This window comes from Acomys minous, assembly GCF_964271855.1.
Source record: "Acomys minous genome assembly, chromosome: 10".
Taxonomy (NCBI): Eukaryota; Metazoa; Chordata; class Mammalia; order Rodentia; family Muridae; genus Acomys; species Acomys minous.
This window is the reverse complement of record NC_140491.1, coordinates 6,382,262-6,404,038: the sequence shown is the minus strand read 5'-3', so window position 1 is coordinate 6,404,038 and position 21,777 is coordinate 6,382,262. Positions and strand designations below refer to the sequence as shown.

The following is a 21,777-nucleotide window of genomic DNA, read 5'->3' as shown; positions in this document are numbered from 1 at the left end:
AAGATATTTAGAAAATGCCTTAATAAAGGTGTTTGTAACTCAAGAGATCTCTAAAAAGACAAAACAAAAAAATTCTCTTCATATTCTTTTCTGTGTGAGAAATTTCATCAGAAAATTTACCACCCTAAGGTCTCTGCTTAGTTTCTAGAAAAAAAAAAACCCACTAGATAATTTTCTCACTGAGTGTGAATGTTCAAACCAGACCTAAAGAAGGGCAATTTTTTTTCTCACTGTATTTTTTTCCAAATTTACATTCAGTTTAAGTGATTGCATTGGCAGATAATCTCTTTGATGCAAACGATTACTTTGTCATGAGGTTATTTTACTGCGGCGGGGGTTGCGGGGGCAGTGAAAGAATACAAAGTAATTGTAAAGAGACAGAGAAAACTCTGGAACAACACAGTATCATCATTAAATCAGAAGGCTACATGGGGTGGGGGTGGGGAGACACTTTTGTACTCTGAAAGCATCGATCCTTTGATGTCAGGACGGGAACAAATCGAACAGGGGAACTCAAGAGTCCAGCAAGAAAAAAACACGGAGCGGGTTTAGGGGACTGGCTAATCACCCAGGGTCCAAGGGAACACTGTTGCTTTTTTTTTTTTCTTGGCACCTGAAAACTCCAGCTCCACGGGAGGGGGTGTGGGGGGTAAAGGCCGCAGTTCCCTTGGGCTCGGGCCAGCGTGTTCCGACCGCACGTTGGCGGCGCGGGCGGGCTGGGTCCCCGCGGCCGCGGGCCCTTTGTTTCCCGCGGGGGCGCCGCCGCCTGCCTGCCTGCCCGCCCGCCAGCCCCGGGCGAGCGGCCCCCGTGGGGCACAGCGCGGGGCCCAGTGCCTCGCCCCGCCGACCTCGCAGCTGCAGCCCGGCCCGCCCCGGCTCCCAGTTCCTCCCTCGCTGCCCGGGGCCAGAACGACCTTGTTTGCTTTGCTTTTGCAAGGGCTCGGGAGAGAGGTGAGGGCACGCTCCACCAGCCGCGGCTCGCCGGGGCCAAGGCGACCCGCGCCCGCCTTCCCCCGGGAGCCCGAGGGGGCGAGGGAAGCGCGGCAACCTTCCCGGAGAGCCGAGCCCTCGGGGAGGGGGAGGGACCCCGCGTCCCAGGCTGCGCCTCCCGCCAGGCCCGGGACTCAATTCTCTTAAGGGAGCGGGCCAGGGGCCAGCACCGGTGGGCTCGGGGCTCCGGGCAGGCCCCGCGGCGTGGGCAGGCGCACCCTGGAGGAGTCTCCCCCCCCTCGGGGGGTGGGCGCCGAGCGGCAGAGGTCGCGGCCCCCGGGGCGGGGGCGGAGAACCACCTGGCTACGTGGCAGCCATTGCGGCGGCCGCGAGACCCCTCCCCACGCGGCCGCCCACCCGCCCTCTCGCGGCGGGCCTCCTGCGCGCGGCTGCTCTTCCCGGGTCGGACGGAGAGCGGCAGTGTGTCCCCGCTCCGCACGCTCGCCGCGTCTCCCTCCCTGCCGCCCCCTCCCTCCCCGTCCTCTCTACCCACCCCTCCCGCGGCCACAGCTGCTCGCCAGTCCCGCGCCGCGCCGGAGAGCGCAGTGGCGGCGGCGGAGGCGGGAAAGGGTTGCGGGACCCGCGGCGCTCACTCGACGGACGCGGCCCGGGGCCTCGACGCCCGGCTCCCCGCATCAGGTAAAGGCGGAGGGTGGAGAGGCAGGCGGCGGGACCTGGGGAGAAGGGGGCCGGCGAGGAAAGGAGGGCTTGGTGGGGGTAAGGAGGAGTGGGGTGGGGGGGGCGTCCCGGGAGCGGGGAGCCCCGGAGGAGGGCCCCTCGGCGGCGGGCGGCGAGCGACGCGGCGACCGGAGCAGGCGCGGGCCGGGCGGAAGGGGAGTGAAGGCGTCGCGGGAGGCGGGCCCTGGCGCGGGGCCCGAGGCCGAGCGAAGGCGGGCGCCGTCGCAGCTTTCCCCCCGCTACCCCTCCCCGGCCTCCAGCGCCTTGGCGGGCCTCCAGGCCCCGACACACCCCTCCCGCCCCCGGGGCTCTCCCGGTGGCTTCCCGCCCTGGCTTGACCTGGCGCCCCTGCGCCCGCCGTTTTCCCAGGCCGAGCCTTCTGGGAACTTGGGCCGCCTGCCCGGGCACGTAGTGCTAGTAAGAGCTGTTTATTTACTCACTTCCAAACCACACACACACACACTCGCGCGCGCACACTTACACACACACACACACACACACACACACACTCGCGCGCGCACACTTACACGCACGCTCGCTCTATCCCGGCAGGCTCGCCTCCCTCCCCGCGTGTGCGCCTGCGACTCTCGCCCCCTCCCACCCGTAACTTTCCCTCCCGCTCTCCGAGACCCCGTGCGAGCTCTATGGATGTCAGGCTTCGAGGGAGTGAGTCATACGGAGGGCAGAGTTTATCCCGTTTGCGCCTTTGGTTACTACACTTTTATTTTCCCCAGAATGAGAGTCGGAGGAAAAAATAATTTATTTCTTATGTCGATGCCAGATCAGGGCCAGGCCCCTCTGGCTTTAGGGGTTCCTTCCGGAAATGTTTTTAGGAGTAGGAGCTGATGGTATTTGCTGCACCGACAGGTTCGTACACTCTTCCATGCTGCAGTTGTAATGTCTCCATAGCACAGGTCTGGCTTGAGGAGGATTGGCTGCTTTCTCTACTCGGTATCCCTGAGCCAATCAGGAAGCGCGGCTTGCCTGGAGACTGGTCTACTCAGAAAAGGTGGGGATTGGTTGAGCCGGGAGAAGAAAATCCCGGAGATAACCTGGCCTTTCAGAAAACAATGACTGATTTGCCTCTGCCTCTCTGCTCCCATGGATTTATTTATTTTAATACATTATCCTTTGATAGCAGCATTCGCCGTTTCTTCACTTTTAAGAAAATCACTTCCACTGTTGTCTATCAAATTGGCTCTGGACTGCAACTCTTTCCAGTTTCTTTCAGTTTTCACAGAAATACCTACGCATTTTAAGAAATATAAACATGCGTGGCTTTTTTTTTTTTTGGGTGCTTTGTTAATTGTGGTTCAGTTTTTTCTCAGCCGATTTTTCTTTTGTTAAAGGTCAAAATGAAGTCAGTTTTCAGTTACTATGCCAACGTGTTACTTAAATGTTCTGCGAGGATGGGGGGGGGTTACAGTGGTGGAGATGACAGAAGAATTAGAAAGAAATGGCTTCTGCTCCTCTGCAGAGAGACATTCCAGTTAATGAGGGAAAACCACCACCACCACCACAAATTGGCACACAGTACTCAGGGCTTTCTGTGCACCTGTTGGTTCTAGTAGCTGTTAAGGGTCTCCCGTTTCAGAAATGGGGGTTGTACACAGTTCGAGGCTAACTACTATCAAGGTAGATGTGTTTTATTTGTTTGTTTGTTTTTTGAGATTGTGAGTTGGCCTGCAACTCACAGTGATCCGCCTACCTCTGCCTCCCGAGTACTGGGATTAAAGGCGTGCACCACTACACCCGGCTAATAATAAGTTTTTTTTAAAAAAGAGATTTATTAAAAAAATAAAAACTTTATTTATTATGTATGCCGTGCTCTGGTCTGCATGTATGCCTGCATGACAGAAGAGGGCATTAGATCTCATTACAGATGGTTGTGAGTCACCATGTGGTTGCTGGGAATTGAACTCAGGACCTCTGGAAGAGCAGACCATGCTCTTAACCCTCGAACCATCTCTCTAGCCCTTAAATTGGACATTTAATAAGGGCTTCTGTTAGCCAGGCGTGGTGGTGCACTCCTTTAATCCCAGCACTCGGCATGCAGAGGCAGGCGGACTGCTGTGAGTTTGAGGGCAGCCTGGTCTACAAAGCAAGTCCAGGACAGCCAAGGCTACACACAGAGAGAGAGACCCTGTCTGGAAAAACAAAAACAAAAACAAAACAAAAAACAAACAAAAAAGTGGGGCATTAAAAATCCCTCTTTAACCCGGCGTGGTGGCGCACACCTTTAATCCCAGCACTTGGGAGGCAGAGGTAGAGGGATAGCTGTGAGTTCAAGGCCAGCCTGGTCTACCAAGGTAGTCCAGGACAGCCAAGGCTGCATAGAGAAACACTGTCTCGAAAAACCAAAAAACAAACAACTACAAAAAAACCCCAACCAACTAACCAAACAAAAAACCCTTCTTTTCTAGGTGGGTAAGTGTTTCATTTCTTAATTCTAGTACTGGGGAGGCAGAGGCAGGGAGAGTACTGCAAGTTTAAGGGCAGCCCTCTCTGCCTAGTGATCTCTAAGCCAGCTAGGGCTCTATACTGAGATCCTGGCTAAAAACAAAAAGCAAAGTAAGGTAAGAACAAAACAACCCCCCCCCCCCACAACAAACCCAAAGAACAACAGAAATCTCACCCAAAATCCTTTCTGTCATGGATTTATGATTCTCTCTGGAACACCTCACTCCCTGCCCTCTTTGCTCTGAACTTCATGTGACACCGATTTGAGATGTAGATGGCATTGCTGTAAGTCGCTCCATTCTTTCCCATGCACTTAGAGTTGTATTGAGAACATCCTGCTTAGGCTAGGGACTCCTGGAGGCTGGTGTTGAGTCTTAGTATTTTTGGCTTCCTAACGCTGTGGCCCTTGAGTGTAGTTCCTCATGTTGTGGTGACCCTCCCAGCCACAAAATTAATTTCGTTGCCACTTCATAACTGTAATTTTGCTATTGTTATGAGTGGTGCTGTAAATACCTGGTAATGCAGGTTAACTGATATATGACCACAGTGAAAGAAGGGTTGTTTCACCCTCAAAGGGATTGTGACCCATAGGTTGAGAACCATTGCCCTGGAAGAATGTGGAAGATGTGGTCTTGAACTCATAGCGATCCGCCTGCCTCTGCCTCCTAAGTGCTAGGATTAAAGGCGTGTGCCACTGTGCCCGGCCAGACAGTGCTCTTAACTACTGAGCCATCTCTCCAGCCCTTGAATGCGTCTTCACTTGCCTGGTTACCTCCACTTTTGTTTGCTGTGTCGAACTTGACTGCCATATCTAAAGATCTCTTTGACACAAAACCTATGTTTCCTCAGTACTCTGTGTTCTTTTTTTCCCCCCCAAAGCTCTTTTTTTTCTATGATTGTTTTTCTTAACGATTTATTTATTTATTACTTATTCAATATCCTGCCTGCATGTACTGCCTGCAGGCCAGAAGAGGGCACCAGATCTCATTATAGATGGTTGTGAGCCACCATGTGGTTGCTGGGAATTGAACTCAGGACCTTTGGAAGAGCAGCCAGTGCTCTTAACCACTGATATTCTTATTTTGTTAATCACATGTTAAATATTTAACTACACTGTAAGCTACTTATTTGCCATTTTACCATGCCCTTGTTTAAGGTGTAACCAAGTGTCTGAAAAATATGATCTGATATACATTGAAGTGCAATAAAATAGTAATTTGGGAACTTAGTGGAAAAAGAACAGAGACATCAGAGCTGGTAGATGAAAAATATTTTTTGACATATAATTTCCATCTTTTTGGTTTTCTTGTTATTGAGGTATTTTGGATTTCTAGTGCTGAAGTGGCCGGGGTGTGGGTGGGATGTTACTGGCTCTTATGACAATATGGTAGAAGCTGTATAATGGAAGTGGCTATGGGGGACCTGACCCTAGCTGGCCCTTTCCTGTACTTACAGTGCACATGGGCTTCAGTGCTCCTCCCCCTGCTAAGGATGGGACCTGGCTCCTGTCAGCACAGGCTTGTCTACGCAGAGTCTCACGTTAGTGGCTCTCTGTGCTATTTGAGGACACTTATATAGCCTGGGTTCTCTTAGTGGGACGCTGACCCGGATGGAATAAGGATGGGGAAGGAGTCCTGGGCGGGTGTAAGGAGTGTCCATTGTCCTTCATGGCCAGGTGTCTGATCATGCCTTGGTTCTTGTAGGTCCTTTATTTGTGGGAAAGAGATGCTCAGTGTTGCAGGCCTGAGTATTCCCGGTGCTGAGATGGTAAGTCTACTGCTTTAAATTACCTGCAGCATTTTTGGCTTACACTACCACATAGGATATTTATTGAGTTTTTGTTTGCTAGATAACACACGCCTCTGCTTTCATAATAGTAGTCTAAAGTAAACCCAAAAATGTTAAGATAAAGGTATGGCTAGGATGCACGGGAAGTTGGGTTGAAATCAGACTTGAGGATAGTGGGTGACTTCTCTGGAAGACAGTTCATGGAGCCAGGAAGGCTTGCTCTGCGGTGTGTGGAAGGACCTCTGGGTGGAGCATGCCTGAGGCCGACGCACGCGACACTGAAGTGCCCCTGATAGAGCTCATGTGTGCGGAAGCCGTGGAGCAGCGAAGGACAGGGCAGGAGAGGCCTTGAACGCATTACCATGAAGCCACAGACTCATGAGAGGCTTTTTTTTTTTTTTTTAAACATTGAAATTCTCGGGTTAGCTGTGTGGCTGTGTGTGTTAGGCAGTTAGCTGTACTGAATTTTGGAGAGAATTCCTTGGTAGAATCAGTTGTAGCTGTTGAAGACATAAGCTTGGATGAACCTAGAAAAAGTGGGTAGAACAAGAGGCTGTAGTGATGTGGCAGAACCTAGGAGGAACAGTGACACCAAACAAATGAGCAGGAGCGAAGCGGTCTGTGAACGAGACTGAGAGTGCCAGCTAAAGAGAAACCCCTCTATGCGCTGGGGATGAAGTCTAAGACCTTAAGTGGAAGCTGGAAACTGCAGAGAGTACCAAACCTTATGCGTATTATGTTTATCTTTTTTTCTTCACACTTACTTACTTACTTACTTACTTACTTACTTACTTATTTATTGGTTTTTTGAGACAGAGTCTCTCTGTGTTTGCCTTGGCTGTCCTGGACTTGCTTTGTAGACCAGGCTGGCCTCGAACTCGCAGCAATCTGCCTGCCTCTGCCTCCTGAGAGCTGGGATTACAGGCGTGCGCCACCATGCCCGGCCACTCATATTTATTAAAAATCTCCATGTACAAAGCACTCTACTGTTGTTTTGGTGTATATAAAATATGCCTTGCTTTCATGATCTCAGAGTCTAATTAGGGAATAATGGTTGAATAAGAAAAAAAGGCCGTAATTGATGGTATAGGGGGTAAAGTCATTTGCTGCCAAGGCTGATGGTCTGAGTTTAATACCAGATCTTATGTGAGGGAAAGAGAGAGTAGATTGCTGTAGACCGTCTTCTGACCCCACAGCATGGTGTGCACAAACCGCATGCATGCAGCATATGTCACATGAAATAAGTAAATAGAAAAAACAATCCTAAAGGGGGAAAGGAGAAAGAAAGGGGTTGGAGATGTGTTTTGAAGGTGACAGTAGAGATGGAGGTGGGGAATAAGGGGACATCTGTGCGAGAGAAGATGAGCTGGAGTGGTGGCTCAGCGCGGACCACAGTCAGTGGAAGTCGGGAGTCACGGCCCACGGCTGCAGAGGGGTAGCGGGGTGTTACGAGATGGAGAGCACGCGTTGTGAAACAGGCTGTGAGAAGGCCTGAGGTGATGAGCAGCAGGCAGGGGATCTGACCTGAGCGCCACGTGGCCTGCGGTACGCTTTGGACTCCCTTCTAGCGCTTGGGAGGTAGAGGCAGGAAGATTGTCTCTGCTACATAACAACTCTTAGGCTGTCGGGGAGAGGAGAGGGAGTGAGGATAAATAACTAATTGGAAATATGTTGCATAGCACATAGAAAATTCTGGGTTCAGTCCTCAGTACCATTAAAAATAAAAACAAAGAAACAACACCCCAAGTCAGAGTATGAGTACGTATACCCGTGTAGAACTACATATTGTTCACGAAAAGAGGGCCTGACTGGAGGTGTGATCTGTGGTGGGATACTTCCTAGCATGCTCCTAGCATGGTGGCTGTGGCCTGTGCTGAGGGTGACATCATGGTGCCTGTGGCCTGTGCTGAGGGTGACATCATGGTGGCTGTGGGCCTGTGCTGAGGGTGACATCATGGTGGCTGTGGCCTGTGCTGAGGGTGACATCATGGTGGCTGTGGCCTGTGCTGAGGGTGACATCGGGTGACATCATGGTGGCTGTGGCCTGTGCTGAGGGTGACATCATGGTGGCTGTGGCCTGTGCTGAGGGTGACATCATGGTGGCTGTGGCCTGTGCTGAGGGTGACATCATGTTGACTGGAGTCAGGGCAGAAGATAGTCGCTCACTTCCTGTCAGCCAGGAGGCAGAAAGAGCCGGAGAGGGGCTAGAGACAAGATGCCTTTCATATGACATGCCTCCAGTGACCTGCCTTTTCCTGCCAGGCACTGCCTCCTAAAGTTTCTACCACCTCCCAAAATAGCACCAGCTGGGGACCAACCCTTCAACATACAAACCTAATGGGAATATTTTCTATTCAAACCCTAACATTCCTTGTAGGTATTTTAGTTTTGTAGAGATCAAACTTAGGCCTTGTACATTCTTGGGAAACACTACCATTACGCCACCTGAAATATGTTAGGGCAAATAGTACCTAAAATAAAATCTCCCATTCTGTCATTTTTACACTCTCCTCCTTTCTTTGATGACGGTTTGAGATAGAGTCTCACCATGTAGCCCAGTCTTGCGTCAGACTTGCCCGGGTTGGTCTCAGGCTCTCGACTCTCTGCCTTAGCTGCCTGTAGGCTGGAATTACAGGCATGGGTCACTGCACCTGGCTATACAAAGCCAGTGTCTATCAACCTTTCCCCTAACAATGATATTTAATATTGACTGGTGATTTATTTATATTTGTGAAACAAAAAAATGAGTTTAAAAATTAAAAATAGAGTCAGTGCTATAATCCCAGCACTTGGGGAGGCAGAGGCAGGTGGATCGCTGTGAGTTCAAGGCCAGCCTGGTCTACAAAGGGAGTCCAGGACAGCCAGGGCTACACAGAGAAACCCTGTCTCGAAAAACAAAACAAAACACCCCAAAATTAAAAATAGGCTGGAGAAATGGCTCAGTGGTTAAGAGCATTTGCAGAGGGCCTGGGTTCTGTTTCCAGCACTCAGACAGCAGCTGGACAATCTGTAGCTCCAGCCTTAGGGGTTCTGATGCCCTCTTCTGGCCTCTGTAGGCACCAGCATGCCTGTGGCAGACAGACATCGATGTAGGAAAAACACTCACATACATAAAAAGAACTTAAAAGTAAAATTAACTTTCTTAAAGTTAAAAACTGCCACATATTAAAATTTTTTTGATTAGTTCTCATTTTTTGTTTTCAATCTCTTGACTAATGTAAAGACAACTGCTCGACCCGAAGGGTAGGCATGGCGGCAGGCTGGACTGTGGTAGAGAGTGGGTTGGAACTAGGTAGAAGAGGAGCCTGAGAAGGAAATGCAAGGCCTTGGATGGGTGCGAGAGAGGGTGGCACAGTCCACATCAAACCACAAGCGGACTCACTGACTGCTCAGTGATGGTGCTCTGCTTAGAATAGATGTTCAGTTCTCCCTCTTTATAAAAGTGGAGTGGTCACTTCCAGGCGGCAAATGAGGTCATTCTGTTTTCTGTAACTTTCTACTAACAATATCAAGTACTCTGAAATGTTTGACCTATTTTGGGTTTTTATTCACTTAAAATTAGAATTTGAATGATGGACATGTTGGCGCACTTGGGAGGCAGGGCAGGTGGATCTCTGAGTTCTAGGCTAGCCTAGTCAACAGAGTAAGTTTTGGGGCTATGAGTGTGCACTATAAGTATATTTTTTTGTTTGTCGAGCAGGGTTTCTCTGTTACACAGAGCCCTGTCTATCCTGGACTCTTTGTAGATCATGCTGGCCTCGAACTCACATAGATCCACCTGTCTCTGCCTCCCGAGTGCTGGGATTAAAGACGTGTGCCACCACGCCCAGCTCATTATAAGTGTGTGTGTATGGTTTTTTTTCATTATAAGTATATCTAACATTGCATTTTATTATATTTCTTAGTAAGAAGACAGCGTTAGAGTTGGCGATGTCGTCTGTGGCCTTTCTAAGCACATGAGTATTGTTCCTGCCAGCCAGCCAGTAAGTACTGCTAAAATCACAGAGGATGAATAGTTTACACATAGGGTTTTCAAGCTTTCATTTACATATTTGAGTGATTAAAAGGCAGGTTTCAGAGATTTTTGTTACTGGAGTATGTGGAAGAGCTGGTATTCATGTGAAACAGGGCTGACTTTGACAGCTTGACAGTATTGGTGTCCTAGTTTTTCCACTTAGTGAGTGTTTTAGTCTATCCCTTGAGCTTTCATATTTTACATATTGTTAGTCATCTACACATGCTTTTCATGTGTCTATTTTACATGTAGAACCATGTTAAGAGTCTTAGGTCATGACCCATGTTCTCAAAAACCATGTTGGTCAGAGAGATGGATGTCTACGGATGAAACGGAAAGTCACTTTTTGAGTGGATACCCTGGTCAGTTACCGTGTGCAGTTCTGTCCAAGTGCTGTAGGGAGCATAGTGCTGTGTGCCGCGTGGTACACAGTCCCTTTCCGTTGTTCAGCATGGAGGAGGGCTGCTGTGTCGGCACCGTGTGCTCTAGCCGCTCTGGGTTCTGAGGGACTGTGACAGGGAAGACTATCATGGAGCACACATGTCTAAATATATTACAGAAAATACAAGCTAGTGAACTAACAGTGGAAGACCCTCAAGTGAGGAGGATGACGATGGCAGCAAGCCGGGAAGGGCCGAGGCATGCTGGAGCCTGTGGAGAAGTACACTGTTGCTCTGTTCTTAGAGCAGGAGCTGCGTGCTGCTCAGAACTGGCCTCGCCTCACAGGCTCAGGGCCCTGTTTCTCCAGAATACCTTATTCCTTTTAACTGCTGCGTGATATTTACAGATTACTGTTGCCATGATCTAACCATTCTGTTTTCTATTGATATTCAGGGTATCTTCAGTTATCAATTACTGTTTTTATGATATATGTATATATATATATATATATATGTATGTATATGTATCATATATGTATTATACATGTTAAAGCTAATTGGTTTTATTGTCTATAAATGCTATCTGTTTTGGTGACAAACCCTTAGTATATCCATGAGACTGTAGTATCAGCCTTATCTTTATTATATGGTACGTGCATTTTTAGGGAAAGGATTTGCTAGGTAGCTCAGATTGAATTTGACTTCATAATCTTTCTGTCTCAGCTTCTTTTGAGTCCTGTGTTTCTGGGATTGCAAGCATTCTGGGATAGAATGCTTGAAAACATCTTTTAGATGGCTTAATCTTGAAGAAAGATTGGGGCTGGAGAGGTGGCTCAGCCGTTAAAGGCTAGGTTCATAACCAAAAATATAAGAAAGGAAGATTGTATTTGTTCTTTTTGAAGGGAGGGGTTGGAGACAGGAACTTACTATGTAGGCCAGGCCGCCTTCCATAGAATTTCTGAACTCACAGAGCTCAGCCTGCCTCTGCCTCCTGTATGCTGGGATCTTCTGATTCTGGGATTATAGGCGTGTACGACCACACCCAGTTCTATCCGGCTGGCCTCGAACTCACATTGATCCACCTGCCTCTGCCTCCCGAGTGCTGTGATTAAAGGCATGTATCACCACCACGCCCGGCTCCAATGCCCAGTTCTGTGTGTAGTGCTACCATCTAGCCCAGGGTTTTGTGCATGCTAGGCAAGGACATGATCATCTGGGGTACATCCTGAGACTCTGCACTTTACTTCTTTAAAACCATTTTAAAAGGGACATTTGGGAGTCTGACGTAAGATGATGCAAGGTAAAGGCCAGTGTGGTCTACATAGCGAGTTTAAGGCTAACCTACACAGTGAGACCCTGTGGCACACAAAGATTATCCAACTAAAACTGAATAAGATAGACGTTTGAGGGGCTGGAGAGACGGCTCGGGTTAAGAGCACTGACTGCTCTTCCAGAGGTCCTGAGTTCAATTCCCAGCAACCTCATGGTGGCTCACAACCATCTGTAATGTGATCTAATGTCCTCCTCTGGTGTGCAGGTGTACATGCAGGCAGACAGAGCACTGTATACATAATGAAAAAAAATATTCTTTTAAAAAGATAGTTTTAGGGATGCATATGAAATTTATGTTTATAGTATTATTAATAATTGTTTATTTGAACAAGTCTTTTCACATTTTCCCATAGTGCACCAAAGTTCATGTGTCCTTCTTTTTCTGTATCTTTTTAGACTATATTCTCTTATTTAAGGCAGGCCTGTATGGGAAGAAACTACAACTTGCTTAAGCTCATGTCTTTAGGAGGTTCTCATGGGAAGAGGAAGACACAAAATTAGATGCTAAATGAGTTAAATGTAAATAATTTACAGCACATTAAATGAGACTGATGTAAATTGGATACATAAGTAAAACAGACAATTGATGTTTAGCTGTGTTTTGTACACTAGAGTTTCCCAACATTTTTCCTAAACATTGTTGGACACTCAATCTTCTTACAAGATGTTTTTCTATATATCTGAACATCGAAGAGATAAATTGTAAGCTGGGCATGTATACAGGGAAGTAAGATGTGCTTTTGTCTGAGATAATAGTAACTTTTGCCCCGATTCTGAAACGTACATATATTGGAACGTGTAAAAGCAGTACATAACAAAGTAATATATAGGATATAGACATATATAGAATATAGATAGAAGAATGTCTTTTGTTCTTTATATTCTCATTCTAATCCCATTCTGTTTGGCTGACTATGGAGGTTATTTTTAATTTGTGTCTTTTAAAAGACACAAATTTTTTAAAAAAGGTTTTTCTTTGCTTTTCTTCCTTTTTTTAAAAAAAGGATTTATTTTTTATTATGTATACAGTGTCCTGCCTGCATGTACACCTGTAGGCCAGAAGAGGGGTCACATTACAGATGGTTATGAACCACCATGTGGTTGCAGGGAATTGAACTCAGGTCCTCTGGAAGAGCAGGCGACGATCTTAACCACTGAGCCATCCTTCCAGCCTGTGTCTTTTCTGTTTTAACTCCTTTAAGTACTACATTGAGTCACATCTCCAGGAGTTTGGGAGGGTGAAGCAGGAGAATTGGAAGTTCAGGCCTCTTTCTACTTGACTGCCTTTTAAGAGCAGCTCAGGAAACTTAATGAAGCTCTTTCCCAAAATAAGAAAAGTAAAAAGAGGCCTGAGAATTTAGCTCAGTAGTAGAGCACTTGCTTAGCATGTGTGGGGCCCAGGGTTCAATTCCTAGACAGACAGACAGACAGACAGACAGACAGACACATACACACACACACACCTCCCCCCCCATCCAAAGCATTGATTATTGTTTACTTTAGATATTTTCTTGCTGTGTTGTCCATGCTGGTCTTGAACCTTTCTGTACTTGAGAAGTGTTAGTGCTTTGTGTCCACAGTGACACACCGTCACACATTCAGCTCAAAGTGTAGTTTTAGTGACTGTCTTAGTCACTGTCCCGTTGTTGCCTGCTGACTAAGCATTAACTCCATGAGCCTGTGGGGGCATTCTTACTCAGACCACCACACTGCCCAGGATTCATTCCTTCACTTTTTGTTTTTTATTGTTTTTTGAGACAAGGTTTCTCTGTGTAGCCTTGGCTGTCCTAGACTTGCTTTGTAGACCAGGCTGGCCTCGAACTCACAGTGATTCAGTACGTCCGGCTCCAACAGTTCTTATCTAAGTATCCATTACATAAGTTCACAGTGGCAAGGCCTAAAAGTTACAAGAATATATGACTTTTAAATTAGGACTGATGGGCCAGGCGTGGTAGTGCATGCCTTTAATCCCAGCATTCAGGAGGCAGAGGCAGGAGGATCACTGAAATCTTGCCTCAAAAAACAAAACAAAACAAAAAATTAGGACTGACCTAACTATACAATATCCAACTCTTAGTTCATAATGAGTTCAGGACAATAATTTTTTAAAATATATTTTATTAACTTATTCATATTACATCTAAATTGTTACCCCATCCCTTGTATCCTCCCATTCCTCCTCCCTCTCATTTTCCCCTTACTCCCCTCCCCTATGACTGTGACTGAGGGGGACCTCCTCCCCCTTTATATGCTCATAGCAGGACAATAATTTTATCTGTCTTTCATTCTAAGAAACAGTAAATTCAGACATCTCTAGGTAGTTTCATTCTAACTTAGGTTCATGGGGAGTTCAAACCAACTTGTCTGTATTTATGGTGAAATACCAGGATTCCTGGTGCCTTCTGGAGTGGAGGCTTATCTGAAGCCACAAATCTGTTACAAGGCTATCCCTAGTGAGGCATCTGCAGGTCCTCAAAGGTATTTATTGGAGCCATAAACTCTCTAAAATTGTTTTAGAAGATCTAAAACAATTTAACTTTTAAAACTATTTGAATCAAATCAGGAATTCCATAATCAGGGATTAATTCATCTGAATGACAAACAGTATCCTCAAACAAGACCCTGTAGGAAGTTTGCTCAGTCAGAGCTGGTCAATACCCAGGAAGTAACAGTTCACACGAATGCCAGATGTTTTTTCTTTTTGGTTTTTTGAGACAAGGTTTCTCTGTGTAATCTTGGCTGTCCTGGACTCCCTTTGTAGATTAAGCTGGCCTTAGGCTCACAGTGATCTACCTGCCTCTGCCTCTCTGGGTGCTGGGATTAAAGGTATATGTCACCATGCCCAGCTCTAATGCCAGATTTTTAGAGAGATGCAGGGTAGTCAGAGGTTGGAAGCAGTTCTGGGGTACATCACGATACAGACCTTGAAAATAACAGATCACTTCCAAAGATCTCTCACACCTACTGAACTTCCTCACATCAGCGGCTCCTGACAGGATGTCAGAGGCCGGAAGCAGTTCTGGGGTTGCATCATGGTATAGACCTTGCGAACACCAGATGAGCTCCTAGACAGCCCACACGCCCAGTGAGCTCCTAGACAGCCCACATGCCCAGTGAGCTCCTAGACAGCCCACATGCCCAGTGAGCTCCTAACAGCCCACACGCCCAGTGAGCTCCTAGACAGCCCACATGCCTAGTGAGCCTCTAGACAGCCCACACGCCCAGTGAGCTCCTAGACAGCCCACATGCCTAGTGAGCTCCTAGACAGCCCACATGCCTAGTGAGCTCCTAGACAGCCCACATGCCCAGTGAGCTCCTAGACAGCCCACACGCCCAGTGAGCTCCTAGACAGCCCACATGCCCAGTGAGCTCCTAGACAGCCCACACGCCCAGTGAGCTCCTAGACAGCCCACATGCCCAGTGAGCTCCTAGACAGCCCACATGCCTAGTGAGCTCCTAGACAGCCCACATGCCTAGTGAGCTCCTAGACAGCCCACATGCCCAGTGAGCTCCTAGACAGCCCACATGCCCAGTGAGCTCCTAGACAGCCCACATGCCCAGTGAGCTCCTAGACAGCCCACATGCCCAGTGAGCTCCTAGACAGCCCACATGCCCAGTGAGCTCCTAGACAGCCCACATGCCCAGTGAGCTCCTAGACAGCCCACATGCCCAGTGAGCTCCTAGACAGCCCACATGCCCAGTGAGCTCCTAGACAGCCCACATGCCCAGTGAGCTCCTAGACAGCCCACATGCCCAGTGAGCTCCTAGACAGCCCACATGCCCAGTGAGCTCCTAGACAGCCCACATGCCCAGTGAGCTCCTAGACAGCCCACATGCCCAGTGAGCTCCTAGACAGCCCACATGCCCAGTGAGCTCCTAGACAGCCCACATGCCCAGTGAGCTCCTAGACAGCCCACATGCCCAGTGAGCTCCTAGACAGCCCACATGCCCAGTGAGCTCCTAGACAGCCCACATGCCCAGTGAGCTCCTAGACAGCCCACATGCCCAGTGAGCTCCTAGACAGCCCACATGCCCAGTGAGCTCCTAGACAGCCCACATGCCCAGTGAGCTCCTAGACAGCCCACATGCCCAGTGAGCTCCTAGACAGCCCACATGCCCAGTGAGCTCCTAGACAGCCCACATGCCCAGTGAGCTCCTAGACAGCCCACATGCCCAGTGAGCTCCTAGACAGCCCACATGCCCAGTGAGCTCCTAGACAGCCCACATGCCCAGTGAGCTCCTAGACAGCCCACATGCCCAGTGAGCTCCTAGACAGCCCACATGCCCAGTGAGCTCCTAGACAGCCCACATGCCCAGTGAGCTCCTAGACAGCCCACATGCCCAGTGAGCTCCTAGACAGCCCACATGCCCAGTGAGCTCCTAGACAGCCCACATGCCCAGTGAGCTCCTAGACAGCCCACATGCCCAGTGAGCTCCTAGACAGCCCACATGCCCAGTGAGCTCCTAGACAGCCCACATGCCCAGTGAGCTCCTAGACAGCCCACACGCCCAGTGAGCTCCTAGACAGCCCACACGCCCAGTGAGCTCCTAGACAGCCCACACGCCCAGTGAGCTCCTAGACAGCCCACACGCCCAGTGAGCTCCTAGACAGCCCACATGCCCAGTGAGCTCCTAGACAGCCCACATGCCCAGTGAGCTCCTAGACAGCCCACATGCCCAGTGAGCTCCTAGACAGCCCACACGCCCAGTGAGCTCCTAGACAGCCCACACGCCCAGTGAGCTCCTAGACAGCCCACACGCCCAGTGAGCTCCTAGACAGCCCACACGCCCAGTGAGCTCCTAGACAGCCCACACGCCCAGTGAGCTCCTAGACAGCCCACATGCCCAGTGAGCTCCTAGACAGCCCACACGCCCAGTGAGCTCCTAGACAGCCCACATGCCTAGTGAGCTCCTAGACAGCCCACATGCCTAGTGAGCTCCTAGACAGCCCACATGCCCAGTGAGCTCCTAGACAGCCCACACGCCCAGTGAGCTCCTAGACAGCCCACATGCCCAGTGAGCTCCTAGACAGCCCACACGCCCAGTGAGCTCCTAGACAGCCCACATGCCCAGTGAGCTCCTAGACAGCCCACATGCCCAGTGAGCTCCTAGACAGCCCACATGCCCAGTGAGCTCCTAGACAGCCCACATGCCCAGTGAGCTCCTAGACAGCCCACATGCCCAGTGAGCTCCTAGACAGCCCACATGCCCAGTGAGCTCCTAGACAGCCCACATGCCCAGTGAGCTCCTAGACAGCCCACATGCCCAGTGAGCTCCTAGACAGCCCACATGCCCAGTGAGCTCCTAGACAGCCCACATGCCCAGTGAGCTCCTAGACAGCCCACATGCCCAGTGAGCTCCTAGACAGCCCACATGCCCAGTGAGCTCCTAGACAGCCCACATGCCCAGTGAGCTCCTAGACAGCCCACATGCCCAGTGAGCTCCTAGACAGCCCACATGCCCAGTGAGCTCCTAGACAGCCCACATGCCCAGTGAGCTCCTAGACAGCCCACATGCCCAGTGAGCTCCTAGACAGCCCACATGCCCAGTGAGCTCCTAGACAGCCCACATGCCCAGTGAGCTCCTAGACAGCCCACATGCCCAGTGAGCTCCTAGACAGCCCACATGCCCAGTGAGCTCCTAGACAGCCCACATGCCCAGTGAGCTCCTAGACAGCCCACATGCCCAGTGAGCTCCTAGACAGCCCACATGCCCAGTGAGCTCCTAGACAGCCCACATGCCCAGTGAGCTCCTAGACAGCCCACATGCCCAGTGAGCTCCTAGACAGCCCACATGCCCAGTGAGCTCCTAGACAGCCCACATGCCCAGTGAGCTCCTAGACAGCCCACATGCCCAGTGAGCTCCTAGACAGCCCACATGCCCAGTGAGCTCCTAGACAGCCCACATGCCCAGTGAGCTCCTAGACAGCCCACATGCCCAGTGAGCTCCTAGACAGCCCACATGCCCAGTGAGCTCCTAGACAGCCCACATGCCCAGTGAGCTCCTAGACAGCCCACATGCCCAGTGAGCTCCTAGACAGCCCACATGCCCAGTGAGCTCCTAGACAGCCCACATGCCCAGTGAGCTCCTAGACAGCCCACATGCCCAGTGAGCTCCTAGACAGCCCACATGCCCAGTGAGCTCCTAGACAGCCCACATGCCCAGTGAGCTCCTTTAGCAAGGTGGCTCTTGGCAGATAAAAAGTCTTATTTCCACGTTTCCATTTATACAGCGTCCCTGAATAGGCAGTCCACAGATTTGTGGTTGCCAGGGACGAGAGATGGGGTGGGCATTAAGGCTCATGGATGAAGATATGTCAGGAATGTTCTGAAGTTAGATGGTGGTGATGGTTGTGTAGTTCTGTAAGTATACTGAAAACCTTCTGAGCTGTGTACTTCAGAATGGTGAATTTTGGATCAATGGAGTGTTGCTGAGTGGTAGAGCACTGGCCAGCGTATATGAGGTCATGGGTTTAATCCTTTATACCACAAACACCAAAAAACCCGAACAATTATTAAAAATGGAAGAAAAGAAAGGAGAAGAAGAAAGGGGCTAGTGAGGTAGCCCAGCAGTTATGAGCACTTGCTGCTCTTGCAGAGCACCTGGGTTTTGCTCCCAGCACCCAAACTGGGCAGCTCACAACCCAGTTTTAGGAGTTCTGAGACCCTCCTCTGGCTTCTGAGGGCACCTGCACTTGTGGTGCATATGTAGACAACCAAGCACAAATGCATGTACATAAACAAAAGTAAAGAGAAAGGAAAATACCCTAAATAAGTGATTCTCAACCTATGGATTGTGATCCCTCTGGGTGAGGTGGGGGTGCGGTGGGGGTGCAGTGTGGTGGGATTGAATGGCCCTTTCACAGGGGTTGTCTAAGACCCGGGGAAAACAAATATTTACAGTACGATTCATAACAGTGACAAATTTACAACTATGATGTAGCAACAAAGTAATTTTCTGGTGGGGGGGTCATCACAATATGAGGAACTGTATTAAAGGTTCAAAGAATTAGGCAGGTTGAGAACTAAAGCCCAAAACAGTGAACTTTATGATATATATATATATATAATGTAAAAATAGATAGGAGCCCACACAATTATAAGTATGTACAGATGAGAGAGGATGTAATCTTTAGTCCAGATAGAAGTAATGAGAATTGATTGGATTGCCAATTTTTACTTTAAAAATATTTTATCAGCCAGACATGGTGGCGCACGCCTTTAATCCTAGCACTCAGGAGGCAGAGGCAGACGGATCATTCTGAGTTTGAGGCCAACCTGGTTCACAAAGGTGAGTCTAGGACAGCCAGGGCAACACAGAGAGACCCTGTCTTGAAAAACCAAAACAAAAAACAAACAAACAAAAAAAACCAACCAAACCAAACCAAACCAAACCAAACAAAAAACAAACCCCAAACAATCCTCAAACAAACCAACTTTTTTTTTTTTTTTAACATTTTTTATTTTTCCTAGACAGAGTCGCACTATGTAGCTTTGGCTGTCCTGGAACTTAATATGTAGACTAGGCAGGCCTCAAACTCAGAAATCCACCTGCCTCTGCCTCCCAGAGTGCTGGGATTAAAGGCATGAGCTACTGTGCTTGGCTACCAAAAATGTAGTTTGAATTTAGAACTGGCACAATTTGCAGAGTGCTTAAGATGTGAGGTATAACAGGAAAAGGGAGGCAAGAGCTGCTGAGAGGTGCCAGCCCCTGGCCTCTGCACTCTGCAGGTGAAGCAACACTCTGGCCAGGTGGAAGGCAGGCTGGCCTGCAGAGTGAGACATTGTCTCAAAAACAGTAACAAGAAAAGGCTCTTATGTGTTTGGTTTTAGCAGCTGGAAATTGCCCTTGGTTTCTACATGCCTGGCGTGGGTGTGCCTTGTGCCTTGTATCTCTGAACAAAGCATGGGAGAGAACAGTTTAAGGAGGGAAGACTTTTTCAGTTCCTTGATTCAGAGGCTTCTCTGTCTTGGCTCCTTTGCTTCTGGGCCTTCCTGTGGTAAGGCAGAACATCCTGTCATGGCGGTTTCCTCTCTGGAACCGACTCTGTGTTGCCCCTGCACCTACATCTGCTTCCTCCAGCCAGGCCCACCTCCCCGCCCCCAGCTTCTGGTCACTAGTCCCCCAGTGTGTGGTCTTGATCTGCTCATCCTAAGGACATAGCAGTAGAGCGACATGGCCAGAAACTAAAACACGGAACCGTGACTAAAATAAGTAAGTCCTCCCTAAAGCAGCACAGCTTATCTGTTTCTGATTTAATATGTTTTCATAAATGAGGTACTCCTATAATTAAAAGTTCAGCATCTTTGCAGGTTTTCATCTTTGTGGCCTAGCTGGCTGACCAGTGAGTCCCTTGTTCCATCTCCTCTTCCCTTCCCTGCTTTGGGATCATAAGCAGCTACGCTGCGCCTAGCCGCCTTTTATGGGCTCTAGGGGCCAAATCCAGGCCTTCATGCTGCTGCCCAAGCATTCTGCAGATGGATCTGCCTCCCTGGCCCCAACACTTGGTCTTTTTACTCAGTTACTGCTCAGGGTCCGGGTGTTGTCTTCATGCTGCTGGTTTCTAGCTTGCCTCTCTGTGCTTGCAGAACATACTTTGTATGCTTTCAATTCCTTGAAGCTCCTTAAAATTTCTTATGTCCTGTGGGTTATGGTTTATGATGGTTAACTTCTGTGTACATTTGAAAGAGTATTTGCACTCTGGCGGCAGTGCTGCCACATGAGTCCAGACAGTCACGGCTGCACACAGAAACCCTGTCTCGAAAAACAAAACAAACAAACAAACAAAAAACAACAAAAAAAGAATTTATTCTGCCACTATAGAAAAGAGTGTTCCATAAACGTTGACTAGATCCTTAATTGTTGATATTGTTGAGCTCTGTATTCTTGGGATTTTGTCTACTTGTTCTATAAATTGCTGATAGTGTATTGAGATCTTGACTATAGTGAAATTTGTTTATTTTTTAGTTCTTTTTTAAAAAACCTGTAGTTACGTTTTTGATGCATAGACATTTAGTGTTATTATTTTTTCTTTCTGGTGGATTAGTCCTTATTATGACCTCTCCCCCCCCAAATCTCTTCTCTAAATTCTACTTATATCTGCTATAATATATAAAAAAGTAATTTTGAAAATTTTAATTAATTTGAATTTAGGCACATGTTGCTGGTGGCTGTCATATTACTGGAAGGTGGAGGGAGCTATGACACAAATTTAATTAAAAGGTAAATTCTATAGTATGTTAAAAGATGCTAAGAACAATGCGTGATTAGCTAGAAAGGAGAGATTGGGACAGAGGGTGTGAGATATTTGACCTGGAATTGGGTAGTCAGGGAAGAAGTTCTTGAATATACTTGGAAAGAGAATAATGTTTTTTAAATGAGAATTATCAATGTCAGTACCGTGGGAAGACTGCATCAAGGGCAGGCAGGGGGGCAGGCAGTGGGGCAGGCAGGCAGGCAGGGAGGGGGGCAGGGAGGCAGGCAGTGGGGCAGGCAGGCAGGCAGGGGGGCAGGCAGGCAGGCAGGGAGGGGGGCAGGGAGGCAGGCAGGGGGGCAGGCAGGCAGGCAGGGAGGGGAGCAGGGGGGCAGGCAGGGGGGCAGGCAGGCAGGCAGGGAGGGGGGCAGGGAGGCAGGCAGGGGGGCAGGCAGGCAGGGAGGGGGGCAGGGAGGCAGGCAGGGGGGCAGGCAGGCAGGCAGGGAGGGGAGCAGGGAGGCAGGCAGGGAGGGGGGCAGGCAGGGGGGCAGGCAGGCAGGCAGGGAGGCAGGCAGGGGGGCAGGCAGGCAGGCAGGGAGGGGGGCAGGGAGGCAGGCAGGGGGGCAGGCAGGCAGGGAGGGGAGCAGGGAGGCAGGCAGGGATGGGGGCAGGCAGGGGGGCAGGCAGGCAGGGAGGGGGGCAGGGAGGTAGGCAGGGGGCAGGCCACTGTATGGGCTGCATGGCTTGGGGAAGTACCTGAGAGCCTAGAGCGGACCTGCTCCAGCCTGACTGGGGTTTGTAAGGACTGCTGTGGCTGGAATATTGAAAATAGACTCCAGGGCCTGAGGTGCAGCGGAAACGAGTTAGGGGTGAGAGTGTAGGTGCAAGGCTGGTGGTTGTCAGACCAGGTGGCTAGGGTGGATTTGGAGAAGGTATCAAGA

The 21,777-nt window shown here is 49.3% G+C and overlaps 1 protein-coding gene across 9 annotated transcripts in view; it reads left to right on the top strand.

Annotated features, from left to right (window-relative positions):
• Nucleotides 1-1,491: 1,491 nt before the first annotated feature.
• Nucleotides 1,492-21,777, top strand: part of N4BP2 (NEDD4 binding protein 2) — a 71,797-nt gene continuing 51,511 nt past the window's right edge. For 3 of the 9 annotated variants that reach the window (XM_084797577.1, XM_084797574.1, XM_084797575.1), the window contains exons 1-4: nucleotides 1,498-1,629; nucleotides 5,832-5,895; nucleotides 9,822-9,899; nucleotides 20,797-20,865. The gene's annotated coding sequence lies outside the window, so the exon portion shown is untranslated. Of the gene's footprint in view, nucleotides 1,630-5,831; nucleotides 5,896-9,821; nucleotides 9,900-20,796; nucleotides 20,866-21,777 lie in introns of all 9 variants that reach the window. The other 6 variants (XM_084797581.1, XM_084797580.1, XM_084797578.1 and 3 more) reach the window with 3 other exon arrangements.